The 27,521-nt window shown below is 47.4% G+C and overlaps 1 long non-coding RNA gene across 1 annotated transcript in view; it reads left to right on the top strand.

The window, feature by feature from the left end:
* Positions 1-26,723, top strand: part of LOC134947709 (uncharacterized) — an 85,845-nt gene extending 59,122 nt beyond the window's left edge. Inside the window, exons 2-3 of the long non-coding RNA XR_010182714.1 lie at positions 11,119-11,300; positions 26,486-26,723. This is a non-coding gene — a long non-coding RNA (uncharacterized LOC134947709). The remainder of the gene's footprint in view (positions 1-11,118; positions 11,301-26,485) is intronic.
* Positions 26,724-27,521: the final 798 nt, after the last annotated feature.

Here is a 27,521-nt window from a genome sequence, read left to right as displayed (position 1 = left end):
TTCTCCCTGATATCTTGCATTTTACAACACACAGCTCAATTAGTTCCTGGATTGCAAAAGTGGTGATAACAGGTATTTATAGTACTAATTTATATTCATTAACCGTTTACTGAAACAAAACAGAACAACGAGAGGATGCACACATTTATATTGTGTATTATAGGTGTATTTATAATGGATGCAGTGCGTGCAGTGAAAGGAGGCCCTGCATTGCACACCCTGCACCCAGCTTATACTTACCTTGTGCCAGGAAACGGGTCTCTCCTCCTCTGTGGCATTATCTTCTCAGTGACTTCTTCAGGAATTTGGCGTTGCGCAGTTAAACAGACTCTGGCACTGTGCAAAAGCCTTTGCTCTCTTGTGGGAAGATGGCATTGCGGAGGAGTATAGGCCCTCCAAGATAAGATGGGGAGGGATTGGGTGCAAATGTGCAGAAGAGGGTGACGGCTGCACACAGGCCACCTCTGGCGTTAATATGCCCATGTCCAGGGCCGCTATCAGGGGGGACTGCCGGCAACAAGCTGGCTCCTTCCGCTAATACCTGCAGTCTCCAGGTATAGCCGGAACTGATAGGTAGGCTGAGCAGGACAATGTGGTACAGGCAGCTACCTTCTGGCAATGGGGAGGAGCAGTGCGGCATCTCAGGCTCTGGAGGAGGCAGGCAGAAAGAGAGCTGAGGGTGCTATGTGGCTCTGGCTATGGGGACCGGCACTGGAGAAGGCAAGCAGAAAGAGCGCTGGGGTGAGGGGCTGGCTGTGTGCGGGTGCTGTGCAGCTGATTGTGGAGATTGGTGCTGGAGTACAGAGCCGGCCCTAGGCATAGGCAAACTAGACAAATGCCTAGGGCATTTGGCATGCCTAGGGGCACAAGCAGCTTCTGCTGATTTTAATGATATGCGGCATACCTATATTCTGTGTGTGACTGTAGCTGTATCTGCATACAAAATGTTACATTACAGTTTATTCCTGGAAATCACTGTAACGTAGCATTTTGTATGCAGATACAGCCACAGTGTACGTTTATAAGGTCATTAATAATGTGTGTCATATGTGTAAAGGGCATTACTGTTTGGTATTACAGGTTGAGTATCCCTTATCCAAAATTAAAAATCACACATTTTTGGTTCCCCTACTGAGATAATGCTGAGATAATGAGACAAATATATATATATATATATATATATATATATTTGGCCAGGAGAGGTAGTTTGCCACCTATAAGCTATACACAGGGTCCTGGGGGTAGATGGGAAGTGTGGATGGACCAGGTTCCCACCCATTTGGCCCAGACCAGGTCTTATAGGCTTCTTAGTCCAAGAAGCTGCTTCATCAGCCAGCACCTGGGTGCTGGGTTTACAGCAGAGTCTATCCCATGAGTCAGGGCTCCTGAATGCAGTTAGTGTCCAGGTGATAGGCCTGCTAGGGACAGTGGGATCCGGAGGGCTGGGCCACTAGTGTCAGGATGCCGAGACCTGAACGGTTCCTTATTAAGTTAGAGGGAGTGAGGCAGGGCCTAACCTCCCTGGTAGTTTATACTAAAGACAGTAATCTTTGTTTTATGTATATCTTTTGTTTTAGAGCTACCTGAATAAAAGGTATTTGTTGTTTTTGCACAAGCCTGGAGTCGGTCGTTGGTGGAATTTTTGTAGCAGAGCACATTCTAGCAAGACTCCTGTTACAATATCTATATATATACACATCATATATAATTTATGTTATCTCAGTAGGGGACCCAAAAATGTGGGATTTTCAATTTTGGCTGTATGTGTATAAAGGCATTACTAATGTGTGGCATTATGTGTATTAGATACTCTACTGTATGGCGTAACGTATAGAAAGGGCACTACTGTTTGGTCTAATGTGAATAAAGAGCAATATGGTGTGGTGTAATGTGAATAAGGGGCACTACTGTGAGGAGTAACGTTTATAAGGTAAAGTGGTACTACTGTGTGATGTAACGTGAATTAGGGACACTATCGCATTATAAAATATGAGTAAAGTTGCTCTACTGTGGCTTGATTTGAATTGGAGGTACTGTTGTGTGGCCATGCCCCTTCCCAGCAAGAACATGCCCCTTTATTATCTGTGCCCCGAATGTGTGCACTGTTCCTATTTAAAATCTAGGGGGAAGGAACACCAAAAATGAGGACTGCTATGGGTGAGGGGTGATGGTGCTGGGAAAGGGGTGCAGGGTCACAGGTGGAACTAGCGGTGGTGCTAGGGGGCACCAGCCAAAATTTTGCCTAGGGCATCATATTGGTTAGGGCCGGCTCTGCTGGAGGAGGCAGGCAAGCTGGAAGAGTGGTGGGATCAGTAGTGGATTTACTGCTAGTTCTTATAAGCAGCCATGTAGGCGATAGGCAGGCACGGAGTGGTGGTAAACTTCAATACTAGTTTTGAGTATCATTTTTTTTCAAATGTGCGCTACTCGGGAGCCGGCTCCAGCGTCATCAGATGATCGCATCAAAGTCACAGCAGTGGCGAGCTGAACTTGAGAGAGGCCGGGAGACCCCGCCTTCTCTCCTCACAGCTCAATCTCTGATGCCAGCTGGGTACTGCCTGACGCTGGGGCTGCGTTCTACACTGGGGTCTTTTCTCACCCTACCGGGCCACACTGCACAGTACCGCCAGGATGAGACAGCCACCTTCTGAACAGAACAGTCTGCCAGATCCCATAAGCAGCAGCGGGGGCTGAGGGTCTGCTCAGGATGCTGTGTGAGATAGTGTTACTGCAACAAGTCTTCGGGGCCAGGAATACCAGGAATGGAACACCAACATCAACCCCAGGTCATTGCTCTCAACCAAGTGTCTGCAGCTTCTCCAGCCAACTGTCCCTCCACCATTACAGACCTCCATCCTGCCGGCCCAATGTCTCTCCCCTTCCCTCCCCTCCCCTCCCCTCCCCAACCAGCCCCCTGCACCCATCTCACTGCTCCCTCACCTAAAACCCTCCAGCCAGTCCAGGCACAATACACTCCCCATGCAGCTCAGTGTCCCCCACCCCTGTTTCACTGCCTCTCCTTCCTCTACTTTCTATCCAGCCCAATGTCCCCCACCATATTACTGACCACCTATCCCAGTGTCTCCCAGCCAGCCAGCCCAGTGAATCCCCCTTTCCTCCCCATTCAGTCCACTGCCCCCATCTAACTGCCTCCCTGCTAGGACCCCCCAGCCAGTCCAATTACAGTGTCCCATCCCCTCTTTCAGCATAGTGTACCCCCTTCTCCTGCCTAGTGTTTACCCCTCCAGTCACCAACTCCCCCCCCCTCCAGCCCATTATCCCCATGTATATAATCTATTCTCCATGTATTCTCACTGGGATGTAGTTGTTATCCCGGCGGTCGGGATCTCAGCAGTCAGAATGCCAACATCGGGATCCCGACCGCTGAAAATGCCGACTAACAGGGACTATTCCCACTCGTCGGTGTCTACTACACCCATAGAGTGGGAACAGAACCTGTGACAAGCCACCGAGCCCGTAAGGGGCTTCGTTGCACTCACCCCTCTGCCGGCATTCTGGTGGACGGGATCCCGGTGTCAGCATTCTGACCACTGGGATCCCAGCCGCCGGTCTCCCATACCCAACGTTTCTCACTGTCATGTATGTAAGTGTACAGTACAGTATGTATTGTCTATGGTTATCTGTCACTGGGGTGATTCAGTTGTTTTTTACATAGTGCTAATTAATGGGGGCTCAACATAGCAATTCAATTGCTTTTGGGCGCCCATTAATTATCAAGCTTGTTACACCAAAAAACATCAGCTAAACCTGTCTAAAGTCCTCTCTGCCCCTCCACTCTCTTCTCTCTGTGCCTTGCTCTATATTGGCGGGATGTACTAAGTATTGTATCTGTAATGCAGTATATCCAGCCACACTTCGCTAACATACCTTTTGTGTATGTACTTAGAAATGTGATGTAATCAGCAAAGGATGTATGATTACTTTTCTGTTGGCTTTACAATGCAGACTCAAAATACCTAATTACTTTACAATGCAGACCGTGAAATATATGCTGATTTAATAATGAAAACCCCAGATCTTGGAAGGGGAAGGGGGGGGGGGGGGGAGTTATACTTATCACTTTTTATATAGTCCCACACTCTTTCTTGTGACCAGGGATGGACTGGGACTAAAATCAGGCCCGTAATTTTTTTCACGCCTGTGCTGTATGTGCGAGCATGGAAAAATGGGACATAGCCATTCTTCATGGGGTGTGACCACACTTCGCAAGGTGTAGCCTCATAGAAGGTGGAGCTGCTCAGCAATGCCTCCAGAGGGCCTGATCGGCCCCTCAGGCCAGACGGCCAGTCCAGCCATGTTTGTGCCACATTCTAAAGGAAACTTGAAGGTAATATACCTACTAAGGGGGAGATGAACTATACCTTGTAGAGTGATAAAGTGGAAGGAGATAAAGTACCAGCCAATCAGCTCCTAACTGCCATGTTACAGGCTGTGTTTGAAATATGACAAGTTCGGAGCTGATTGGTCAATAATTGATAAACCCTTTTTATTGTACACTATCTTTCTGCCTGAATACCCACCCTAGAGCGCACACCTGTTGACCCTAGAGTGCACACCTGTTGAGGTGAGGGTGGTACTTCTACCGTGTCAACTAAGCATTTGCTGTATGTTCAACTATTTCTGATGTATTTGCCATCCTGTAACATTAGTATGTCATGTTAAATACAACTTTATAATAGTAATGTGCACCGGACATTTTTCGGGTTTTGTGTTTTGGTTTTGGTTTTGGATTCGGACGCGTTTTGGCAAAACCTCCCTGAAAATTTTTTGTCGGATTCGGGTGTGTTTTGGATTCAGGTGTTTTTTACAAAAAACCCTCAAAAACAGCTTAAATCATAGAATTTGGGGGTCATTTTGATCCCATAGTATTATTAACCTCAATAACCATAATTTCCACTCATTTCCAGTCTATTCTGAACACCTCACACCTCACAATATTATTTTTAGTCCTAAAATTTGCACCAAGGTCGTTGGATGACTAAGCTAAGCGACCCAAGTGGCCGACACAAACACATGGCCCATCTAGGAGTGGCACTGCAGTGTCAGACAGGATGGTCGATTTAAAAAATAGTCCCCAAACAGCACATGATGCAAAGAAAAAAAGAGGTGCACTGTGGTGGCTGGATGGCTAAGCTAAGCGACACAAGTGGCCGACACAAACACCTGGCCCATCTAGGAGTGGCACTGCAGTGTCAGGCAGGACGGCACTTCAAAAAAATTGTCCCCAAACAGCACATGATGCAAAGAAAAATGAAAGAAAAAAGAGGTGCAAGATGGAATTGTCCTTGGGCCCTCCCACCCACCCTTATGTTGTATAAACAGGACATGCACACTTTAACAAACCCATCATTTCAGCGACAGGGTCTGCCACACAACTGTGACTGAAATGACTGGTTGGTTTGGGCCCCCACCAAAAAAGAAGCAATCAATCTCTCCTTGCACAAACTGGCTCTACAGAGGCAAGATGTCCACCTCCTCCTCATCGTCCGATTCCTCACCCCTTTCACTGTGTAAATCCCCCTCCTCACAGATTATTAATTCGTCCCCACTGGAATCCACCATCTCAGATCCCTGTGTACTTTCTGGAGGCAATTGCTGGTGAATGTCTCCACGTCGGAATTGAATGTCTCCACATTTTCTGGAAGTAACCTCGTACGCCGATTGCTGACAAGGTGAGCGGCTGCACTAAACACTCTTTCGGAGTACACACTGGAGGGGGGGGGCAACTTAGGTAAAATAAAGCCAGTTTCTGCAAGGGCCTCCAAATTGCATCTTTTTCCTGCCAGTATATGTACGGACTGTCTGACGTGCCTACTTGGATGCGGTCACTCATATAATCCTCCACCATTCTTTCAATGGTGAGAGAATCATATGCAGTGACAGTAGACGACATGTCAGTAATCGTTGGCAGGTCCTTCAGTCCGGACCAGATGTCAGCACTCGCTCCAGACTGCCCTGCATCACCGCCAGCGGGTGGGCTCGGAATTCTTAGCCTTTTCCTCGCACCCCCAGTTGCGGGAGAATGTGAAGGAGGATCTGTTGACGGGTCACGTTCCGCTTGACTTGACAATTTTCTCACCAGCAGGTCTTTGAACCTCTGCAGACTTGTGTCTGCCGGAAAGAGAGATACAACGTAGGTTTTAAATCTAGGATCGAGCACGGTGGCCAAAATGTAGTGCTCTGATTTCAAAAGATTGACCACCCGTGAATCCTGGTTAAGCGAATTAAGGGCTCCATCCACAAGTCCCACATGCCTAGCGGAATCGCTCTGTTTTAGCTCCTCCTTCAATGTCTCCAGCTTCTTCTGCAAAAGCCTAATGAGGGGAATGACCTGACTCAGGCTGGCAGTGTCTGAACTGACTTCACGTGTGGCAAGTTCAAAGGGTTGCAGAACCTTGCACAACGTTGAAATCATTCTCCACTGCACGTGAGTCAGGTCCATCCCCCTCCTTTGCCTATATCGTAGGCAGATGTATAGGCTTGAATGGCCTTTTGCTGCTCCTCCATCCTCTGAAGCATATAGAGGGTTGAATTCCACCTCGTTACCACCTCTTGCTTCAGATGATGACAGGGCAGGTTCAGGACTGTTTGCTGGTGCTCCAGTCTTTGGCAGGCGGTGGCTGAATGCCGAAAGTGGCCCCCAATTCTTCGGGCCTCCGACAGCATCTCTTGCACACCCCTGTCGTTTTTTAAATAATTCTGCACCACCAAATTCAATGTATGTGCAAAACATGGGACGTGCTGGAATTTGCCCAGATGTAATGCACGCACAATATTGCTGGCGTTGTCGGATGTCACAAATCCCCAGGAGAGTCCATTTGGGGTAAGCCATTCTGCGATGATGTTCCTCAGTTTCCGTAAGAGGTTGTCAGCTGTGTGCCTCTTCTGGAAAACGGTGATACAAAGCGTAGCCTGCCTAGGAACGAGTTGGCGTTTGCGAGATGCTGCTACTGGTGCCGCCGCTGCTGTTCTAGCTGCGGGAGGCAATACATCTACCCAGTGGGCTGTCACAGTCATATAGTCCTGAGTCTGCCCTGCTCCACTTGTCCACATGTCCGTGGTTAAGTGGACATTGGGTACAACTGCATTTTTTAGGACACTGGTGACTCTTTTTCTGAGGTCTGTGTACATTTTCGGTATCGCCTGCCTAGAGAAATGGAACCTAGATGGTATTTGGTACCGGGGACACAGTACCTCAATCAAGTCTCTAGTTGCCTCTGAATTAACGGTGGATAACGGAAACATGTTTCTCACCGCCCAGGCTGCCAAGGCCTGAGTTATCCGCTTTGCAGCAGGATGACTGCTGTGATATTTCATCTTCCTTGCAAAGGACTGTTGGACAGTCAATTGCTTACTGGAAGTAGTACAAGTGGTCTCCCGACTTCCCCTCTGGGGTGACGATCGACTCCCAGCATCAACAACAGCAGCGCCAGCAGCAGTAGGCGTTACACTCAAGGATGCATCGGAGGAATCCCAGGCAGGAGAGGACTCGTCAGACTTGCCAGTGACATGGCCTGCAGGACTATTGGCTTTCCTGTGTAAGGAGGAAATTGACACTGAGGGAGTTGGTGGTGTGGTTTGCAGGACCTTGGTTACAAGAGGAAGGGATTTAGTGGTCAGTGGACTGCTTCCGCTGTCATCCAAAGTTTTTGAACTTGTCACTGACTTATGATGAATGCGCTGCAGGTGACGTATAAGGGAGGATGTTCCGAGGTGGTTAACGTCCTTACCCCTACTTATTACAGCTTGACAAAGGCAACACACGGCTTGACACCTGTTGTCCGCATTTGTGTTAAAATAATTCCACACCGAAGAGGTGATTTTTTTTGGTATTTGACCAGGCATGTCAATGGCCATATTCGTCCCATGGACAACAGGTGTCTCCCCGGGTGCCTGACTTAAACAAACCACCTCACCATCAGAATCCTCCTTGTCAATTTCCTCCCCAGCGCCAGCAACACCCATATCCTCATCCTGGTGTACTTCAACAGTGACATCTTCAATTTGACTATCAGGAACTGGACTGCGGGTGCTCCTTCCAGCACTTGCAGGGGGCGTGCAAATGGTGGAAGGCGCCACCTCTTCCCGTCCAGTGTTGGGAAGGTCAGGCATCGCAGCCGACACAATTGGACACTCCTTGGGGATTTGTGATTTAGAAGAACGCACAGTTCTTTGCTGTGCTTTTGCCAGCTTAAGTCTTTTCATTTTTCTAGCGAGAGGATGAGTGCTTCCATCCTCATGTGAATCTGAACCACTAGCCATGAACATAGGCCAGGGCCTCAGCCGTTCCTTGCCACTCCGTGTCGTAAATGGCATATTGGCAAGTTTACGCTTCTCCTCAGACGCTTTTAATTTTGATTTTTTTGGGTCATTTTACTGAACTTTTGTTTTTTGGATTTTACATGCTCTCTACTATGACATTGGGCATCGGCCTTGGCAGACGACGTTGATGGCATTTCATCGTCTCGGCCATGACTAGTGGCAGCAGCTTCAGCACGAGGTGGAAGTGGATCTTGATCTTTCCCTATTTTACCCTCCACATTTTTGTTCTCCATTTTTTAATGTGTGGAATTATATGCCAGTATCAATAGCAAATGGCCTACTACTATATATACTGCGCACAACTGAAATGCACCACAGGTATGGATGGATAGTATACTTGACGACACAGAGGTAGGTAGAGCAGTGGCCTACTGTACCGTACTGCTATATATTATATACTGGTGGTCAGCAGACTGTGCAAAACTGAAATGCACCACAGGTATGGATGGATAGTATACTTGACGACACAGAGGTAGGTAGAACAGTGGCCTACTGTACCGTACTGCTATATATTATATACTGGTGGTCAGCAAACTGTGCAAAACTGAAATGCACCACAGGTATGGATGGATAGTATACTTGACGACACAGAGGTAGGTAGAGCAGTGGCCTACTGTACCGTACTGCTATATATTATATACTGGTGGTCAGCAAACTGTGCAAAACTGAAATGCACCACAGGTATGGATGGATAGTATACTTGACGACACAGAGGTAGGTAGAGCAGTGGCCTACTGTACCGTACTGCTATATATTATATACTGGTGGTCAGCAAACTGTGCAAAACTGAAATGCACCACAGGTATGGATGGATAGTATACTTGACAACACAGAGGTAGGTAGAGCAGTGGTCTACTGTACCGTACTGCTATATATTATATACTGGTGGTCAGCAAACTGTGCAAATCTGAAATGCACCACAGGTATGGATGGATAGTATACTTGACGACACAGAGGTAGGTAGAGCAGTGGCCTACTGTACCGTACTGCTATATATTATATACTGGTGGTCAGCAAACTGTGCAAAACTGAAATGCACCACAGGTATGGATGGATAGTATACTTGATGACACAGAGGTAGGTAGAGCAGTGGCCTACTGTACCGTACTGCTATATATTATATACTGGTGGTCAGCAAACTGTGCAAAACTGAAATGCACCACAGGTATGGATGGATAGTATACTTGACGACACAGAGGTAGGTAGAGCAGTGGCCTACTGTACCGTACTGCTTTATATTATATACTGGTGGTCAGCAAACTGTGCAAAACTTAAATGCACCACAGGTATGGATGGATAGTATACTTGACGACACAGAGGTAGGTAGAGCAGTGGCCTTCTGTACCGTACTCCTATATATTATATACTGGTGGTCAGCAAAATTATGCACTGTACTCCTACTATATACTACAATGCAGCACAGATATGGAGCGTTTTTCAGGCAGAGAACGTATAATACTGGTGGTCACTGGTCAGCAAAACTCTGCACTGTACTCCTCCTATATAATTCTGCTGGTCCCCAGTCCCCACAATAAAGCAGTGTGAGCACAGATATATGCAGCACACTGAGCACAGATATGGAGCGTTTTTCAGGCAGAGAACGTATAATACTGGTGGTCACTGGTCAGCAAAACTCTGCACTGTACTCCTCCTATATAATACTGCTGGTCCCCAGTCCCCACAATAAAGCAGTGTGAGCACAGATATATGCAGCACACTGAGCACAGATATGGAGCGTTTTGCAGGCAGAGAACGTGTAATACTGGTGGTCACTGGTCAGAAAAACTCTGCACTGTACTCCTCCTATATAATACTGCTGGTCCCCAGTCCCCACAATAAAGCAGTGTGAGCACAGATATATGCAGCACACTGAGCACAGATATGGAGCGTTTTTCAGGCAGAGAACGTATAATACTGGTGGTCACTGGTCAGCAAAACTCTGCACTGTACTCCTCCTATATAATACTGCTGGTCCCCAGTCCCCACAATAAAGCAGTGTGAGCACAGATATATGCAGCACACTGAGCACAGATATGGAGCGTTTTTCAGGCAGACAACGTATACTGGTGGTCACTGGTCAGCAAAACTCTGCACTGTACTCCTCCTATATAATACTGCTGGTCCCCAGTCCCCACAATAAAGCAGTGTGAGCACAGATATATGCAGCACACTGAGCATAGATATGGAGCGTTTTTCAGGCAGACAACGTATACTGGTGGTCACTGGTCAACAAAACTCTGCACTGTACTCCTCCTATATAATACTGCTGGTCCCCAGTCCCCACATTAAAGCAGTATGAGCACAGATATATGCAGCACACTGAGCACAGATATGGAGCGTTTTTCAGGCAGACAACGTATAATACTGGTGGTCACTGGTCAGCAAAACGCTGCACTGTACTCCTCCTATATAATACTGCTGGTCCCCAGAATAAAGATATTTGCACTGCAGCCCCCTGAAACAAAGTGAGAGGACGCCAGCCACGTGTTCTCACTATCATTTCCAATGAACGAGTGAAAAATGGCGGCGACGCGCGGCTCCTTATATAGAATCCGAATCTCGCGAGAATCCGACAGCGGGATGATGACGTTCGGGCGCGCTCGGGTTAACCGAGCCATACGGGAGAATCCGAGTATGCCTCGGACCCGTGTAAAAAGGGTGAAGTTCGGGGGGAGGGGGTTTGGATTCCGAGGAACCGAACCCGCTCATCACTACTTTATAACCATTGAATAAAAACTCTTTTATTAAACTGCTTAATTTTTTTGTTTTTTTCAGCGTCTGACGTCCAACCGTCTACGTCAGCAAGCCATGTCCCACGCGTTTCATCGTTATGGACTTCGTCAGGATGACCAGAGCCGGCGACAAGCTCCATCAGGGGAATTACTGCTGAGTGAGCACGCTGTCCTTGGGTGTTCCCTACTGTGGAGCCAGCTAAGTGTGCCATTTTAAACTAACATGTATGTGAATATGTACACGAAGTAAAGGTTTCTTTTTATGTGATTTTCACGAGTGCGCCCTTCATTATTTGCAATTTTAGAATTTCTTCTAGTTAGTGAATTGGCCAATGCACTGAAGCCTGCAAACCGATCGCCAAGGTACCCCACCTTCTTGTAGGTGCTACACTATCACAGAGTCTTAAAACCTGGCAACTGTTTCACACATAATATAACTGCAAATATGCCTACTTGGTTTAATGTGCACCTGACAAATACCTTATGGCTTTTAATGGTACAATAGTCACCTGACAGTGGCTGATAAATTACTAAGGAACAGCTGACACAGGTTAAGGATAATTGAGTCTACATGGGGGTGCATGAAAAAGCTTGTGGCCACAGTTAATGAGAGTTAACCAAAGATTAACCCTGCAATATACAAACAGATATAACCCTATGAGTAGTAAGTGCACTCATGTACCCCGCTTCTGGGGTGGCGAGTGCTGTGGTTTTATATCTGTTTGTATATTGCAGGGTTAATCTTTGGCTAACTCTTAGTAACTGTGGCCACAAGCTTTTTCATCCCTGATGACAGTTGAATAAACCAAAACATAGCAGTACAGATACCATTTGTCTGTGTTGCCAATTACTGAAAAATCTGCAGAGTGCCACTCCTATTGGGATATATATATATATATATATATATACACAGTGGGGCAAAAAGTATTTGGACAGCCACCGATTGTGCAAGTTGACCCACTTAAAAAGATGAGAGAGGTCTGTAATTTCCATCATAGGTACACTTCAACTGTGAGAGACAGAATCTGAAGAAAAAAAAACCAACCAGGAAATCACATTGTTTGATTTTTAAACAATTTACTTGTATATTCTTCTGGAAATTAAATATTTGGACACCTACCAAGCAGCAAGATTTCTGGCTCTCACAGACCTGTTACTTCTTAAGAAGCTCTTCTATCCTCCACTCGTTACCTGTATTAATGGCACCTGTTTGAACTGGTTATCTGTATAAAAGACACCTGTCCACACCCTCAAACAGTCAGACTGCTACCTTTCCACCATGGCCAAGACCAGAGAGCTGTCTAAGGACACCAGGGACAAAATTGTAGAGCTGCACAAGGCTGGGATGAGCTACTCGACAATAGGCAAGCAGGTTGGTGAGAAAAGATCAACTGTTGGCGCAATTATTAAAAAATGGAAGAAATACAAGATCACTGACAATCTCATTTGACCTGGGGCGCCATGCAAGATCTCACCTCATGGGGTATCAATGATCTTGAGAACGGTGAGGAATCAGCCCAGAACTACACGGGGAGGATCTGGTCAATGACCTCAAGAGAGCTGGGACCACAGTCACAAAGGTTACCATTAGTAACACACTACGTCGTCATGGATTGAAATCCTGCAGCGCCCAAAAGGTCCCCTGCTTATACCAGCACATGTCCAGGCCCGCTTAAATTTTGCCAGTGACCATCTGAATGATCCAGAGGAGGATTGGGAGAATGAAATGTGGTCAGATGAGAGCAAAATCAAACTTTTTGGTATAAACTCCAGCCGCCGTGTTTAGAGGGAGAAGAATGATGAATGGCATCCCAAGAACACCATACCCACTGTGAAGCATGGGGGTGGAAACATCATGCTTTGGGGCTGCTTTTCTGCAAAGGGGACAGGACGACTGATCCGTATTAAGGAGAGGATGAATGGGGCCATGTATTGTGAGATTTTGGGAAAAAACCTCCTTCCCTCAGTAAGAGCATTGAAGATGGAACGTGGCTGGGTCTTCCAGCATGACAATGACCCCAAACACACCACCTGGGCAACTAAGGAGTGGCTCCGTAAGAAGCATTTAAAGGTCCTGGAGTGGCCTAGCCAGTCTCCAGACTTCAACCCAATAGAAAATCTGTGGAGGGAGTTGAAAGTCCGTGTTGCCCGTCGACAGCCCCAAAACATGACAGATCTAGAGAAGATCTGCATGGAAGAGTGGGCCAAAATACCTGCTACAGTGTGTGCAAACCTGGTCAAAAACTACAGGAAACGTTTGACCTCTGTAATTGCCAACCAAGGTTATATTACAAAATATTGAGTTAAACTTTGATTGTCCAAATATTTATTTTCCGTAAGAATATGCAAATAAATTGTTTAAAAATCATACAATGTGATTTCCTGTTTTTTTTTCCAAATTCTGTCTCTCACAGTTGAAGTGTACCTATGATGGAAATTACAGACCTCTCTCATCTTTTTAAGTGGGTCAACTTGCACAATCGGTGGCTGTCCAAATACTTTTTTGCCCCACTGTATATATATGTGTGTGTATGTACATATATATATATATATATATATATATATATATATATATATATATATATATATAAACCAACTTACAATAACGAGGCGGCACTCAGAGTCTTCAAAACAACAGTTTTGAAGACTCTGAGTGCCGCCTCGTTATTGTAAGTTGGTTTCCATATGGACTTAGTCCCCGGAGGAGGGCACCTGAGCAAGACAGTCCCATGACAGGGACAGATCCAAGTGCCGGAGTTTAATTTGCTGCATATATATATATATATATATTTCTCTGACGTCCTAAGTGGATGCTGGGACTCCGTAAGGACCATGGGGAATAGCGGCTCCGCAGGAGACTGGGCACAACTAAAGAAAGCTTTAGGACTACCTGGTGTGCACTGGCTCCTCCCACTATGACCCTCCTCCAGACCTCAGTTAGAATCTTGTGCCCGGCTGAGCTGGATGCACACTAGGGGCTCTCCTGAGCTCCTAGAAAGAAAGTATATTTTAGGTTTTTTATTTTACAGTGAGATCTGCTGGCAACAGACTCACTGCAGCGAGGGACTAAGGGAAGAAGAAGCGAACCTACCTAACTGGTGGTAGCTTGGGCTTCTTAGGCTACTGGACACCATTAGCTCCAGAGGGATCGACCACAGGACCCGACCTCGATGTTCGGTCCCTGAGCCGCACCGCCGGCCCCCTTACAGAGCCAGAAGCAAGAAGTGTTCCGGAAAATCGGCGGCAGAAGACTTCTGTCTTCAACAAGGTAGCGCACAGCACTGCAGCTGTGCGCCATTGCTCCTCATGCACACCTCACACTCCGGTCACTGATGGGTGCAGGGCGCTGGGGGGGGGGGTGCCCTGAGGGCAATATAATACACCTTGGCTGGCAAATCATCACAATATATAGTCCCAGGGCAATATATGTGATAAATTACCCTTGCCAGAATCCATGAAAAAAGCGGGAGAAAAGTCAGCCGAAAAAGGGGCGGTGCTATCTCCCTCAGCACACTGGCGCCATTTTATCTTCACAGTGCAGCTGGAAGACAGCTCCCCAGGCTCTCCCCTGTAGTTTTCAGGCTCAAAGGGTTAAAAAGAGAGGGGGGGCACTAAATTTAGGCGCAATATGTGTATACAAGCAGCTATTGGGGGAAAAATCACTCAGTTATAGTGTTAATCCCTGCATTATATAGCGCTCTGGTGTGTGCTGGCATACTCTTTCTCTGTCTCCCCAAAGGACTTTGTGGGGTCCTGTCCTCAGTCAGAGCATTCCCTGTGTGTGTGTGCGGTGTGTCGGTACGGCTGTGTCGACATGTTGGATGAGGAAGGTTACGTGGAGGCGGAGCAGAGGCCGATAAATGGGATGTCGCCCCCTGTGGGGCCGACACCAGAGTGGATGGATAGGTGGAAGGTATTAACCGACAATGTCAACTCCTTACATAAAAGGCAGGATGACGTAACAGCTGTGGGACAGCCGGCTTCTCAGCCCGCGCTTGCCCAGGCGTCTCAAAGGCCATCAGGGGCTCAAAAAACGCCCGTTACCTCAGATGGCAGACACAGATGTCGGCACGGAGACTGACTCCAGTGTCGACGAGGTTGAGACATATACACAATCCACTAGGAACATCCGTTGCATGATCTCGGCAATGAAAAATGTGTTACACATTTCTGACATAAACCCAAGTACCACATAAAAGGGGTTTTATGTTTGGGGAGAAAAAGCAGCCAGTGTTTTGTTCCCCCATCAGATGAGTGAATGAAGTGTGTAAACAGCGTGGGTTCTCCCGATAAGAAAATGGTAATTTCTAAAAAGTTACTGCTGGCGTACCCTTTCCCGCCAGAGGATAGGTCACGTTGGGAGATATCCCCTAGGGTGGATAAGGCGCTCACACGTTTGTCAAAAAAGGTGGCACTGCCGTCTTGGGATACGGCCACTTTGAAGGAGCCTGCTGATAAAAAGCAGGAGACTATCCTGAAGTCTGTATATACACACTCAGGAACTATACTGAGACCTGCATTTGCCTCAGCATAAATAGTGCTGCTGCAGCGTGGTCTGATACCCTGTCAGATAATATTAATACCATAGACAGGGATAATATTTTGCTAACATAGAGCATATTAAAGACGTCGTCTTATATATGAAGGATGCACAGAGGGATATTTGCCGGCTGGCATACAGAATTAATGCAATGTCCATTCTGCCAGGAGGGTATTAGAGACCCGGCAGTGGACAGGTGATGCTGCCTTTAAAAGGCACATGGAGATTCTGCCTTATAAGGGTGAGGAATTGTTTGGGGATGGTCTCTGGGACCTCGTATCCACAGCAACAGCTGGGAAGAAAATTTTTTACCTCAGGTTTCCTCACAGCCTAAGAAAGGTACAGTCCTTTCGGCTTCAGAAAAGCAAGCGGGTCAAAGGCGCTTCCTTTCTGCACAGAGACAAGGGAAGCAGGAAAGAGCTGCACCAGACAGCCAGTTCCCAGGATCAAAAATCTTCCCCCGCTTCCTCTGAGTCCACCGCATGACACTGGGGCTCCACAGGTGGAGACAGGTGCGGTGGGGACGCGTCTCTGGAACTTCAGGGACCAGTGGGCTTGCCCACAGGTGGATCCCTAGGTTCTGCAAGTAGTATCACAGGGATACAGGCTGGAGTTCGAGGCGACTCCCCCTCGCCGTTACCTCACATCAGCCTTGCCTGCTGCCCTCGGAGAAAGGGAGGTAGTACTGGCGGCAATTCACAAGCTGTACTTCCAGCAGGTGAAATCAAGGTACCCCTCCTTCAACAAGGCCGGGGTTACTATTCCAAAATGTTGTGGTACCGAAACCAGACGGTTCGGTGAGACCCATTCTAAAATTGAAATCCTTGAACACTTATATACGAAGGTTCAAGTTCAAAATGGAATCGCTCAGGTCGATTATTGCAAGCCTGGAGAATTTCATGGTATCACTGGACATCAAGGATGCTTACCTGCATGTCCCTATTTACCCTCTTCACCAGGAGTACCTCAAAATTGTGGTACAGGATGGTCATTACCAATTCCAGACGTTGCCGTTGGTCTGTCCCCGGCACCGAGGGTATTTACCAAGGTAATGGCCAAAATAATTATCCCGTGCTTGGATGATCTCCTTATAAAGGCGAGGTCCAGGGAGCAGTTGTTCGTCGGAGTAGCACTATCTCGGGAAGTGCTACAACAGCACGGCTGGATTCTGAATATTCCAAAGTCGCAGCTGGTTCCTACGACGCGCCTACTGTTCCTGGGTATGGTTCTGGACACAGAACAGGATAAAGAGGGTTTCTCCCGGAGGAGAAGTCCTAGGAGTTGTCGTCTCTAGACAGAGACCTCCTAAAACCAAAACAGGTGTCGGTGCACCACTGCACGCGAGCCCTGGAAAAGATGGTAGCTTCTTACGAAGAAATTCCATTCGCCAGGTCCCATGCAAGGATCTTCCAGTGGGATCTGTTGGACAAGTGGTCCGGGTCGCATCTTCAGATGCATCGGCGGATAACCGTGTCTCCAAGGGCCAGGGTGTCGCTGTTGTGGTGGCTGCAGAGTGCTCATCTTCTAGGGAGCCGCAGATTCGGCATACAGGACTGGGTCCTGGTGACCACGGATGCCAGCCTTCGAGGCTGGGGGGCAGTCACACAGGGAAGAAACTTCCAAGGACTATGGAAAAGTCAGGAGACTTCCCTACACATAAATATTCTGGAACTAAGGGCCATTTACAATGTCCTAAGTCAGGCTAGTCCCCTGCTTCAACACCGGCCGGTGCTGATCTAGTCAGACAACATCACGGCGGTCGCTCATGTAAACCGACAGGGCGGCACAAGAAGCAGGATGGCGATGGCAGAAGCCACAAGGATTCTCCGATGGGCGGAAAATCATGTGTTAGCACTGTCAGCAGTGTTCATTCCCGGAGTGGACAACTGGGAAGCAGACTTTCTCAGCAGACATGACCTCCACCCGGGAAAGTGGGGACTTCATCCAGAAGTCTTCCAAATGATTGTACACCGTTGGGAAAGGCCACAGGTGGACATGATGGCGTCCCGCCTCAACAAAAAGCTACAAAGATATTGCGCCAGGTCAAGGGACCCTCAGGCGATAGCTGTGGACGCTCTGGTAACACCGTGGGTGTACCAGTCGGTGTATGTGTTCCCTTCTCTGCCTCTCTTACCCAGGGTAATGAGAATAATAAGAAGGAGAGGAGTAAGAACTATACTCAATGTTCCGGATTGGCCAAGAAGAGCTTGGTACCCAGAACTCCAAGAAATGATCTCAGAGGACCCATGGCTTCTGCCGCTCAGACAGGACCTGCTGCAGCAGGGGGCCTGTCTGTTCCAAGACGTACCGCGGCTGCGTTTGACGGCATGGCGGTTGAACACCGGATCCTGAAGGAAAAGGGCATTCTGGAGGAAGTTATCCCTACGCTAATTAAAGCTAGGAAAGACGTGAACGCAAACCATTATCACCGCATATGGCGGAAATATGTTGCGTGCTGTGAGGCCAGGAAGGCCCCAAAGGAGGAATTTCAGCTAGGTCGATTTCTGCACTTCCTACAGTCAGGGTGACTATGGGCCTAAAATTGAGTTCCATTAAGGTCCAGATTTCGGCTCTATCGATTTTCTTCCAAAATAGAACTGACTTTACTGCCTGAAGTTCAGACTTTTGTTAAGGGAGTGCTGCATAGTCAGCCCCCGTTTGTGCCTCCAGTGGCACCGTGGGATCTCAACGTGGTGTTGGATTTCCTGAAGTCGCATTGGGTTGAGCCACTTAAATCCGTGGAGCTACAATACCTCACGTGGAAAGTGGTCATGCTGTTGGCCTTGGCGTCGGCCAGGCGTGTATCAGAATTGGCGGCTTTGTCATGCAAAAGCCCTTATCTGATTTTTTATATGGATAAGGCGGAATTGAGGACTCGTTCCCAATTCTTTCCTAAGGTGGTATCAGTTTTTCATGTGAACCAACCTATTGTGGTGCCTGCGGCTACTTGGGACTTGGAGGATTCCAAGTTACTGGACGTAGTCAGGGCCCTGAAAAGTATATGTTTCCAGGACGGCTGGAGTCAGGAAAACTGACTCGCTAATTATCCTGTATGCACCCAACAAGCTGGGTGCTCCTGCTTCTAAGCAGACTATTGCTCGCTGGATCTGTAGCACGATTCAGCTTGTACATTCTGCGGCTGGACTGCCGCATCCTAAATCAGTGAAAGCCCATTCCACGAGGAAAGTGGGCTCTTCTTGGGCGGCTGCCCGAGGGGTCTCGGCTCTACAACTTTGCTGAGCAGCTACTTGGTCGGGGTCAAACACATTTGCTAAATTCTACAAGTTTGACACCCTGGCTGAGGAGGACCTAGAGTTTGCCCATTCGGTGCTGCAGAGTCATCCGCACTCTCCCGCCCGTTTGGGAGCTTTGGTATAATCCCCATGGTCCTTACGGAGTCCCAGCATCCACTTAGGACGTCAGAGAAAATAAGATTTTACTCACCGGTAAATCTATTTCTCGTAGTCCGTAGTGGATGCTGGGCGCCCATCCCAAGTGCGGATTGTCTGCAATACTTGTATATAGTTATTGCCTAACTAAAGGGTTATTGTTGAGCCATCTGTTGAGAGGCTCAGTTATATTTCATACTGTTAACTGGGTATAGTATCACGAGTTATACGGTGTGATTGGTGTGGCTGGTATGAGTCTTACCCGGGATTCAAAATCCTTCCTTATTGTGTCAGCTCTTCCGGGCACAGTATCCTAACTGAGGTCTGGAGGAGGGTCATAGTGGGAGGAGCCAGTGCACACCAGGTAGTCCTAAAGCTTTCTTTAGTTGTGCCCAGTCTCCTGCGGAGCCGCTATTCCCCATGGTCCTTACGGAGTCCCAGCATCCACTACGGACTACGAGAAATAGATTTACCGGTGAGTAAAATCTTATTTTATATATATATATATATATATATATATATGTAAAGAAACTTTTCCCCCGCGCTACTGTACAATTTAGAACTGCTCCTTATGGGTAGTTCATTGCTGGCTAGGACAGAAAATAGAGATATACAGAAAATTACCTCAGGTGTGCTAGAAATATTTTTGATATACTATTGATCCCTTTGAGGCGATATACCCTTTTGCTAATATGGTCGCTCCAGAGAAAATTATTTAATTAAATGATTTAATACCTGATATTTATTCTTGGAATATAATTACAGAGGTAAAAACTGTTTTCTTATAAAAAAATATATAAGAAATTCACACATACTTCAGTATATCATATTTAAATATATAAAATATATATATATATAATATATATATATATATATATATATTAACTAGCAAATGTCCCGGCACTCCACTCCTCATGAAATCAACTGCTGAGGTGCCATTCCTATGGGTAATGCAGCGCAGACCCAGATAGCTAGTGTGGGTGTGATGGATGGCACTCATTCAGACTCCACGCCATATGCGAAAACGGTGAAACTTTAATCAGCCGACATGTTTCGGGGAACACAGCCCCGTCCTCAGGGCCAGACAAACAAAACATACTAATGACATGACTTATATAGTGAACACAACATTAAGACATTAAGACATTACATGCAAATCATACTCACCTGCCACGAGGCGCCGCCGCCCGCCGGACCGTCCAGCCACACTTGCCGTGTCTCCTTCCAGTGACGTCAGCGGTGCGCCGCGTCGCAGGCGAGTATCCTAGGGAACCAGACTGTTTAAGCTGGAAGTAACCTAGGGAACATACAAAGCAAAAAACTTTATGTAAAAAACTTTGGGGTTACAATGTTTTCTTTAAGTTTATCCTTTAAAAATTATTTCCCATTATTTCCTATTAATATTCTTTAAAAGCATTCCCTAAAAACCCATTATAGATACATTGATCTAACCCATTTTTTGCGTTGTCCCTTTATGCCTTTATTCCTTTATCCTTATATATTCATATTTATGTTTCTGTACACTATTGTCATGCATATGTTCAGAGTATCAGTATTACCATTTCTGGCAAGTGGGTATGGGCATATCTCCACATGTTTCAATTGCAGAATAATTACTTTTTGTAAGTAGTACTGTTTACTTTCTCTATCGTCCTAAGTGGATGCTGGGGTTCCTGAAAGGACCATGGGGAATAGCGGCTCCGCAGGAGACAGGGCACAAAAAAGTAAAGCTTTACTAGGTCAGGTGGTGTGCACTGGCTCCTCCCCCCATGACCCTCCTCCAGACTCCAGTTAGATTTTGTGCCCGAACGAGAAGGGTGCAATCTAGGTGGCTCTCCTAAAGAGCTGCTTAGAGAAAGTTTAGTTTAGGTTTTTTTTTCTTTACAGTGAGTCCTGCTGGCAACAGGATCACTGCAACGTGGGACTTAGGGGGAAAGTAGTAAACTCACCTGCATGCAGAGTGGATTTGCTGCTTGGCTACTGGACACCATTAGCTCCAGAGGGATCGAACACAGGCCCAGCCGTGGAGTCCGGTCCCGGAGCCGCGCCGCCGACCCCCTTGCAGATGCTGAAGCGTGAAGAGGTCCGGAAAACGGCGGCTGAAGACTCCTCAGTCTTCATAAGGTAGCGCACAGCACTGCAGCTGTGCGCCATTTTCCTCTCAGCACACTTCACTGGGCAGTCACTGAGGGTGCAGAGCGCTGGGGGGGGGCGCTCTGAGAGGCAAATATAAACCTTATACAAGGCTAAAAATACCTCACATATAGCCCATAGGGGCTATATGGAGATATTTAACCCCTGCCTGACTGGAAAAATAGCGGGAGAAGAACCCGCCGAAAAAGGGGCGGGGCCTATCTCCTCAGCACACGGCGCCATTTTCTGTCACAGCTCCGCTGGTCAGAACGGCTCCCAGGTCTCTCCCCTGCACTGCACTACAGAAACAGGGTAAAACAGAGAGGGGGGGCACATTAATGGCTATATATATATATATTAAAGCAGCTATAAGGGAGCACTTAATATAAGGATATCCCTTGTATATATAGCGCTTTGTGGTGTGTGCTGGCAGACTCTCCCTCTGTCTCCCCAAAAGGGCTAGTGGGTCCTGTCTTCATTAGAGCATTCCCTGTGAGTTTGCGGTGTGTGTCGGTACGTGGTGTCGACATGTATGAGGACGATATTGGTGTGGAGGCGGAGCAATTGCCAAATATGCAGATGTCACCCCCCAGGGGGTCGACACCAGAATGGATGCCTTTATTTGTGGAATTACGTGATGGTTTATCTTCCCTTAAACAGTCAGTTGAGGACATGAGGCGGCCGGACAATCAATTAATGCCTGTCCAGGCGCCTCAAACACCGTCAGGGGCTGTAAAACGCCCTTTGCCTCAGTCGGTCGACACAGACCCAGACACGGGCACTGATTCCAGTGACGACGGTAGAAATTCAAACGTATTTTCCAGTAGGGCCACACGTTATATGATTTTGGCAATGAAGGAGACGTTACATTTAGCTGATACTACAGATACCGTAAAACAGGGTATTATGTATGGTGTGAAAAAACTACAAACAGTTTTTCCTGAATCAGAAGAATTAAATGACGTGTGTGATGAAGCGTGGGTTGCTCCTGATAAAAAGTTGATAATTTCAAAAAAGTTATTGGCATTATACCCTTTCCCGCCAGAGGTTAGGGCGCGCTGGGAAACACCCCCTAAGGTGGACAAGGCGCTCACACGCTTATCCAAACAAGTGGCGTTACCCTCTCCTGAGACGGCCGCACTTAAGGATCCATCAGATAGAAAGATGGAAGTTATTCAAAAGAATATATACACACATGCAGGTGTTATACTACGACCAGCTATAGCAACTGCCTGGATGTGCAGTGCTGGAGTAGTTTGGTCAGAATCCCTGATTGAAAATATTGATACCCTAGATAGGGACAATGTTTTACTGTCGTTAGAACAAATAAAGGATGCATTTATCTATATGCGTGATGCACAGAGGGATATTTGCACACTGGCATCTCGGGTGAGTGCTATGTCCATTTCAGCCAGAAGAGCCTTATGGACACGACAGTGGACAGGCGATGCGGATTCAAAACGTCACATGGAGGTTTTGCCGTATAAAGGGGAGGAGTTATTTGGAGTTGGTCTATCAGACTTGGTGGCCACGGCTACTGCCGGGAAATCCACTTTTTTACCTCAAGTCACTCCCCAACAGAGAAAGGCACCGACCTTTCAACCGCAGCCTTTTCGCTCCTACAAAAATAAGAGAGCAAAGGGCTTGTCGTACCTGCCACGAGGCAGAGGAAGAGGGAAGAGACACCAACAGGCAGCTCCTTCCCAGGAACAGAAGCCCTCCCCGGCTCCTGCAAAAACCTCAGCATGACGCTGGGGCCTCTCAAGCGGACTCGGGGACAGTGGGGGGCCGTCTCAAAAATTACAGCGCGCAGTGGGCTCACTCGCAGGTAGACCCCTGGATCCTGCAGATAATATCTCAGGGGTACAGGTTGGAATTAGAGACGGATCCTCCTCATCGTTTCCTGAAGTCTGCCTTACCAACCGTCTCTTCCGAAAGGGAGAGGGTGTTGGAAGCCATTCACAAGCTGTACGCTCAGCAGGTGATAGTCAAAGTACCCCTATTACAACAAGGAAAGGGGTATTATTCCACTCTATTTGTGGTACCGAAGCCGGATGGCTCGGTAAGGCCTATTCTAAATCTGAAGTCCTTGAACCTCTACATAAAAAAGTTCAAGTGCAAGATGGAGTCACTCAGAGCAGTGATAGCGAACCTGGAAGAAGGGGACTTTATGGTATCCTTGGACATCAAGGATGCGTATCTACACGTTCCGATTTACCCCGCACACCAGGGGTACCTCAGGTTCATTGTTCAAAACTGTCACTATCAGTTTCAGACGCTGCCGTTCGGATTGTCCACGGCGCCTCGGGTCTTTACCAAGGTAATGGCCGAGATGATGATTCTTCTTCGAAGAAAAGGCGTATTAGTTATCCCATACTTGGACGATCTCCTAATAAGGGCAAGGTCCAGAGAACAGCTGGAGACAGCTTTAGCACTATCTCAAGAGGTGCTAAGACAACACGGGTGGATTCTGAATATTCCAAAATCCCATTTAATCCCGACAACTCGTCTGCTGTTCCTAGGAATGATTCTGGACACGGTTCAGAAAAAGGTTTTCCTTCCAGAGGAAAAAGCCAAGGAGTTATCCGATCTGGTCAGGAACCTCCTAAAACCAGGAAAAGTGTCAGTACATCAATGCACAAGAGTCCTGGGAAAAATGGTGGCTTCTTACGAAGCAATTCCATTCGGCAGATTCCATGCAAGAATATTCCAAAGGGATCTGTTGGACAAATGGTCAGGGTCGCATCTGCAGATGCACCTGCGAATAACCCTGTCACCAAAGACAAGGGTGTCACTTCTGTGGTGGTTGCAGAAGGCTCACCTATTAGAAGGCCGCAGATTCGGCATTCAGGATTGGATCCTGGTGACCACGGACGCCAGCCTGAGAGGCTGGGGAGCAGTCACACAAGGAAGAAACTTCCAGGGAGTATGGACGAGTCTGGAAAAGTCTCTTCACATAAACATTCTGGAACTAAGAGCAATCTACAATGCTCTAAGCCAGGCGGAACTTCTCCTGCAAGGAAAGCCGGTGTTGATTCAGTCGGACAACATCACGGCGGTCGCCCATGTAAACAGGCAGGGCGGCACAAGAAGCAGGAGTGCAATGGCAGAAGCTGCCAAGATTCTTCGCTGGGCGGAGAATCACGTGATAGCACTGTCAGCAGTGTTCATCCCGGGCGTGGACAACTGGGAAGCAGACTTCCTCAGCAGACACGATCTTCATCCGGGAGAGTGGGGTCTACATCCAGAAGTCTTCAACATGTTAATAGACCGTTGGGAAAGACCAATTGTAGACATGATGGCTTCTCGCCTCAACAAGAAACTGGACAAATATTGCGCCAGGTCAAGAGATCCACAGGCAATAGCTGTGGACGCACTGGTAACTCCTTGGGTGTACCAGTCAGTGTATGTGTTTCCTCCTCTGCCGCTCATACCAAAGGTATTGAAGATCATACGGCAAAGAAGAGTAAGAACAATACTAGTGGTTCCGGATTGGCCGAGAAGGACTTGGTATCCGGAACTTCAAGAGATGCTCACGGACGAACCGTGGCCTCTACCTCTGAGAAGGGACCTGCTACAGCAGGGTCCCTGTCTTTTTCAAGACTTACCGCGGCTGCGTTTGACGGCATGGCGGTTGAACGCCAGATCCTAAAAGGGAAAGGCATTCCAGAAGAAGTCATTCCTACCTTGATTAAGGCACGGAAGGAAGTCACCGTGAAACATTATCACCGCATTTGGCGAAAATATGTAGCGTGGTGCGAGGATCGGAGGGTTCCGACGGAGGAATTCCAACTGGGTCGTTTCCTACATTTCCTGCAATCAGGATTATCTATGGGTCTCAAATTGGGATCCATTAAGGTTCAAATTTCGGCCCTGTCAATATTCTTCCAAAAAGAATTGGCCTCTGTCCCTGAGGTCCAGACTTTTGTCAAGGGAGTACTGCATATACAGCCTCCTGTGGTGCCTCCGGTGGCACCGTGGGATCTAAATGTAGTTTTAGATTTCCTCAAATCCCATTGGTTTGAACCATTGAAAAAGGTGGATTTGAAATATCTCACATTGAAAGTGACTATGTTACTAGCCCTGGCCTCTGCCAGGAGAGTATCTGAATTGGCGGCTTTATCTTATAAAAGTCCTTATCTAATCTTCCATTCGGATAGGGCAGAACTGCGGACTCGTCCGCATTTTCTCCCTAAAGTGGTATCAGCATTTCATCTGAACCAACCTATTGTGGTGCCTGCGGCCACTAGCGACTTGGAGGACTCCAAGTTGTTGGACGTTGTCAGAGCCTTAAAAATATACATTGCAAGGACGGCTGGAGTCAGAAAATCTGACTCGCTGTTTATATTGTATGCACCCAACAAGTTGGGCGCACCTGCTTCTAAGCAGTCGATTGCTCGTTGGATTTGTAACACAATTCAACTTGCACATTCTGTGGCAGGCCTGCCACAGCCTAAAACTGTAAAAGCCCACTCCACAAGGAAGGTGGGCTCATCTTGGGCGGCTGCCCGAGGGGTCTCGGCATTACAACTCTGCCGAGCAGCTACGTGGTCGGGGGAGAACACGTTTGTAAAATTTTACAAATTTGATACCCTGGCAAAGGAGGACCTGGAGTTCTCTCATTCGGTGCTGCAGAGTCATCCGCACTCTCCCGCCCGTTTGGGAGCTTTGGTATAATCCCCATGGTCCTTTCAGGAACCCCAGCATCCACTTAGGACGATAGAGAAAATAAGAATTTACTTACCGATAATTCTATTTCTCGGAGTCCGTAGTGGATGCTGGGCGCCCATCCCAAGTGCGGATTATCTGCAATACTTGTACATAGTTATTGTTAACTAATTCGGGTTATTGTTAAGGAGCCATCTTTAAGAGGCCCTTTCTGTTGTCATACTGTTAACTGGGTTTAGATCACAAGTTGTACGGTGTGATTGGTGTGGCTGGTATGAGTCTTACCCGGGATTCAAAATGCCTCCCTTATTGTGTATGCTCGTCCGGGCACAGTACCTAACTGGAGTCTGGAGGAGGGTCATGGGGGGAGGAGCCAGTGCACACCACCTGACCTAGTAAAGCTTTACTTTTTTGTGCCCTGTCTCCTGCGGAGCCGCTATTCCCCATGGTCCTTTCAGGAACCCCAGCATCCACTACGGACTCCGAGAAATAGAATTATCGGTAAGTAAATTCTTATTTTTTATCAGGTCCAACACTGCAGTCGTGACAGCCCTAGACATAATCAGTGATTTTAATATGTTCGTAATGTTGGTGTGTTAACGTTTATTCCAACTATATTTTCTATGTTGGTGTACACATGTCAACTTTACATAAAGTTTTTTGCTTTGTATGTTCCCTAGGTTACTTCCAGCTTAAACAGTCTGGTGTCACGATCCGGGTATCTGGACGCCATTACTTACCCTTCAGATGCCTCCTAAGGCGGGCTCAGCGTTCCAGGACCGGATTCCGCTGTTCCTGAGTTTCCACATGCAGAGTGGTCTTTTCATCAGCCGCGGCCTCCGCTGTGCCCGCGTGGTTAAATGTGCATCTATCAGCCTGGCGTCTCCTGTCTCCGGTGGCCGGCGCCGCCATTACTGTTTCCCAGACCACATGGATTACAAACCAAACTTCCCTCCAAGTGTCTGCATGGGCGCAGCCATCTTGGATTCTGTCATCTGATCATTTCCACCAATCTGCTGTCTGTGTTGTTGATTTGCATAATTGCCTAGCCAACCCCTTCCTTGCTGCAGGTATAAGTAAGCTGTACCTGAGCAAGGAAGACGTCAGTGCTTTGGTTGTCAAACCTAGTTCCTGTTTGTCTCTCTTCTATGATTGTCTTCCAGGTTCCAGCTCCTGTCTCAAGACTTCCACCATAGAGACCCGCACCAGCATTCCACCTGCGGTGTAGCCTGACTCTCCAATCCATTGTGGATTCATCTGTTTCCAGCTACAACACTACCTGCTTCCAGCCTCAGCTTCCAGCAGAGTACAGCTTCCCTTAAAGGGCCGGTGTCCTTTCTACACTTTACCACTCTCCACCGGAATTATTATTTCTCCGCTCTCAAGTTCTACATTTCAGTTCACATTTCATCGCTCCCAAAGTTCATTTATTATTTAACTGGTTCCAGCCAGTATCCACTCCGTGCTAACAACAGTCTGGTTCCAGCCAGTATCCACAGCAGCTGTTTTACCTTCAGCAACCCAGCTCTTCCTGGAACACCAGCTGGTACAATCCTGGGTTATCTCCATTGCTACAGCCGGGCCTGGTAAGGACTTTCCATCTAGAAGATCATAAGAACTATCTCACACTACCAGTGCCCTGTGGCTCCTGCCATGCTGTAGTACTCAGGAACTGTATTTATTCTTTGCTGACTTTTACGTTTTCTTTTATTGCTG

The sequence above is a fragment of the Pseudophryne corroboree genome, chromosome 8 (genome assembly GCF_028390025.1).
Source record: "Pseudophryne corroboree isolate aPseCor3 chromosome 8, aPseCor3.hap2, whole genome shotgun sequence".
In the NCBI taxonomy this organism is placed as follows: domain Eukaryota; kingdom Metazoa; phylum Chordata; class Amphibia; order Anura; family Myobatrachidae; genus Pseudophryne; species Pseudophryne corroboree.
The sequence above is the reverse complement of the archived record's forward strand: the minus strand, read 5'-3'. Positions and strand labels throughout refer to the sequence as shown.